Here is a 4,456-nt window from a genome sequence, read left to right as displayed (position 1 = left end):
ACCCTTAAGTCAAGGGATCTATTGGATTTTTTTGGATTTTTTTTTTCATTACTAGATTGCCCGAACGCTGCGAAAGTTGGGTCGCTTCCACCCAATGGAAAGCTAGCAGCAACAGAGTCGCACTATCCCCAAGTCAAGGGATATATTAGATTATTTTTTTTCATTACTAGATTGTTCCATTGCTGGGAAATTCGGGTCGCTTCCTCCCAATGGAAAGCTAGCAGCAACTACAGAGTCGCGCTACCCCGAAAGTCAAGGGATCTATAAGATTTTTTTTCAGATTTGTTTTTCATTTATAGATTGTCCCATCGCTGGGAAATTAGGGTCACTTCCTCCCAGTGGAAAGCTAGCAGCAACCTAGTCGTGCTACCCCAAAGTCAAGGGATCTATTATATATATTTTTGTGTATGTATTTCTTGTCCCATCGCTTGCTAGCTTTCCACTGGGAGGAAGCGATCCGAATTTCTCAGCGATGGGACAAGAAAGACATGAAAAAAAAATTACATTTTTTGTTTAAATTTTTACAAATCACGGGTTAACAGGTGTCCTTATTGCGTGCCTTACGAGAAACAGATCGCGTGCAAAAAAACTACGTAATGCTGTGTAGTATTCTTTGTGCTTTGGTTTATCGTCTCTAATTGACCCTATTCTGAGGTCTAAATCTTTCCTATTATCTTTCCGACTCATGCAATGTCACTTTTCTTTGAGATGTTTTGCGAGGAGTTGTGAGCTGAGAATACAGGCGTGTAAGTAGAACGCAAAAATCACACCTTGACTCGATCGGACAGACTGGTTCATGTAAGAGCACTTGACAGTCTCTGTCTCTTATCCCCGGTAGGATCATAAAATCGTGGAATCTGCTGATGTTCGTACTCCCCATCTACTTAGCTTCGTCCAAATAGGCCCACTTCAAACATCACACGCGGAAGACACGACTTGAGCTGGACACCACAGTCATGTTCGAACCACGCACCAAGACACCACGCACCAGTCAGCATTGAAAACAATGTTTTCGCGAGAAATTGACATAAATAAAATCAATCTAAATTGTTAAAAATAAGAGAAAAAAGAAATCAAAGACGGACTCTTGAAGAAGTAACGTTTCACTCAGATATATTTTATCCAGCCGGTCATGTCTTTCATTCATCCCTTTTCTTCTGACAGAAATAAAATAACACAAGAGAAATGAACATATGTAAGTAGGATTAAAAGCAAACGGCAAGTTGTGTGAAAAATGTTACTGACCACCACGTGCATGCACATATTTGCTGCCCCCCCCCCCCCCCCTCAACATCGTAATCGTATCGGCTCTGTATCCCTTTGCCCTCGACCTCTTCCCGAACACCTCCCCCCCCCACCCCCTTCCTTTCTTTTTAGTAAATCCCCCCTCAGTCGGAGCGGCAGTTGTCACCACGCATTCGACTTCTTTTTTTTTTTTAAATAGTATCTCCTTTACAAGCTGATCTGATAATAAAATATCTTATTTTTGTAAGCCCTTAGAAAAAATCTCCCTAGAAAGAAATGGGTTAAAGCATGATGCTATTAAAATATTGACGGGTGAATGCCGGCTACACAAACACACGTACCAAAGTACTCATCCTCCCCGAAGACGGAATGTGACCCCCAATGTGGTGGGAACTTAAAAGCGGTCACATACGCGTTTTTCTCCTAGGTACGGGGAGAACGCAGAAAAAGAAAAAGTAGAAGAATGGCCTTTCCGAGCATAATTATATAGCCAGTTAAACAATTTCATTATTTGTAGTTTCAGAGATAGGGAGCTTCAAAGTACTGATCCTTATTTTCTGGGAGCATATTTCAGAAGCAGTTATAAATTACATCCAGTGATGCAGTCCACCTGACCTGATCGTGACCTATACTGCTGGCGCTGGTGGTCGGTCACATTACCTTTTCGGTCCACGGCGGGTTATGCAACACAAAGGTGCAGACAGGCCTCTTTTTCACCTAACCAAGGTTACGAATGTTAGTGACCTGATCGTGACCTACGCTGCCGGCGCCGTGTCTCGGTCACATCAATCAATCAATCAATATGAGGCCTATATTGGGGCGGGGATATAGCTCAGTTGGTAGCGCGCTGGATTTGTATTCAGTTGGCCGCTGTTAGCGTGAGTTCGATCCCAGGTTCGGCGGAAATTTATTTCAGAGTCAACTTTGTGTGCAGACTCTCTTCGGTGTCCAACCCCCCCCCCCCACCCCCCGTGTACACTACATTGGGTGTGCACGTTAAAGATCCCACGATTGACAAAAGGGTCTTTCCTGGCAAAATTGCTTAGGCACAGCCGGTTAATAATTGTCTACCTATACCCGTGTGACTTGGAATAATAGGCCGTGAAAGGTAAATATGCGCCGAAATGGCTGCAATTACTGGCCGTATAAAATTTCATCTCACACGGCATTACTGCAGAGCGCCTAGAACTGTACCCACGGAATATGCGCGATATAAGCGTCATTGATTGATTGATTGATTGATATTGCTATTTCATATGTTACGTGGATTTCCATTGGTCAATTGGGCAAAACTGAGCTCAGTGCAAAAGTGATATCGACGACATTTCCTTTATTGCTTCCCCACTTCAAAAGCAAAAACACCTAAATTTAAAAACAAACAAATATATACACAAAGAAAAAAGCCAAGCACCCCCCTTCAATTTCGCAATGACTGATTTTTAAAGTTCTGGTATGGAAACAGTAAGTTCAGGAGCTCGGTTTGACAAATGTTATCGACAAGAGCAACTCTTTGGAAATAACATCACACAAGAAAACTCCAGTTTTGATTGGTTTTAATCGTGATTTGGTACCTTGCCAAAAAGTGACGTTTTAACCCTAAAACAGTACCCCTGATAAGTATGGAGCTGCAAGCTGAAAAAGACAGGTTTAGGTAAATGTGTCATGAAAAAAATGTAATTGAGAGTGCTCAGATGGCATACGCGATTCAAAAGTTCAATATCGAGTGAAACCCCCGCGTGCCCGGATGACGGCGTCAACCCTGCGTCTCATCCCTCCAGTCAAACGTCGGATCTGTTCACGGGTCACTTGCAACCACTCACGATGCAAAGCTGCCTCCAATTCACGTAATGTCTGCACAGGAGGCTGCAGAGCTTGTATACGACGCCCCAGGATGTCCCAAACATGCTCCAGCGGATTAAGATCTGGACTCATTGCCGGCCATGGGAGTGTTGTTACAGCGTTGTTCTGGAGGTAGTCCACTACTGCCCTGGATCGATGAGGCCTGGCGTTATCATCCATGTACACGGGTCTTGTGGCAAGTGGGTGGTTGTCAAAATGAGTAACGACAACAGGTTCCAGGACATGTCGCATATACTGATCACCCGTGAGGTTGCCACGTACGGTGACAATGTCTAGCTTGCAGTCATGGGAAATGCAACCCCAAACCATGACTGACCCGCCACCGAATGGAACAGTTTGTCTGATGTTCCTGGGTGTATAGGCCGTGTTCCTGTGCCTCCATACCCTCAGTCGGCCGTCAGTGACATGGAGAAGGAATCTGCTTTCGTCCGACCAGTGGATCCTCCTCCACGTTCTCAGGTTCCATCTTTGCCGTGCCAGACACCATGCCAAGCGTCTTCTCTTGTGGTCATCTGTCAGTCGGGGACGCTTAATGACTCTTCGGGCTGCCATTCCTGCAGCTTTCAAGCGGTTTCGTACGGTCCTGGTTGACAGATGTCGATTTGGAAGCCATGCTCGTTTCAGGACGGTACTCGTTGAAAATGGCTCACGCCGAATTATTCGGAGAAAAGCTCGGTCTTCACGTTCTGACGTCACACGGGGTCGCCCTGACTGTGGACGGTCCTTCACAGCACCAGTCTGACGATGTTTGCGTACCAAACGGCTGATGACTGTGTAGTGGTAGCCAAGTTGACGACCAATCGCTTTGAAGGATGCTCCTGTAGCATGCATTCCTATAATCTGCCATCGGATCGCCTCTGATAATCGTCTTCTCGCCATGTTCACAGAGAATGTTTGCAAATTGTCGTCGCCCAGTGTTAAATACAGAAATTTGCAGCGTGAGCATACTGCCTTTTTTAACATTCATGGGTTGCATGCTGCACGTGCTTCTCACAGGCAGTGGCGACACAATCTTGACGCGTGAACTTCCCAACCTTATTATGGAAACCCATGTATGTCATTACGAAGAAAAAAAATGGTAAAACAGATTTGATTCAATTATTATCACAAATTCATTCGGGGGGTGCTTGGCTTTTTTCTTTGTGTATATATGAAAATGTAATGATCCCAGAATTTAGTTGATCAAGTGACTAAAGACTTTTTGAAAGAAAAGCCATTTTGAAATACTGAAAAGTCAATCAATCAATCAATCAAAGTACAAGAAAAGAGAGAACAAAAAGAAATAATAATCAGAGGGAGGGATATGGAACAGCCAAAACTGAGACAAATACTTTTGTAATTTCTTTAATCA

This window comes from Littorina saxatilis, linkage group LG1 (genome assembly GCF_037325665.1).
Source record: "Littorina saxatilis isolate snail1 linkage group LG1, US_GU_Lsax_2.0, whole genome shotgun sequence".
Classification (NCBI taxonomy): domain Eukaryota; kingdom Metazoa; phylum Mollusca; class Gastropoda; order Littorinimorpha; family Littorinidae; genus Littorina; species Littorina saxatilis.
Note: the sequence above shows the minus strand (reverse complement) of the source record.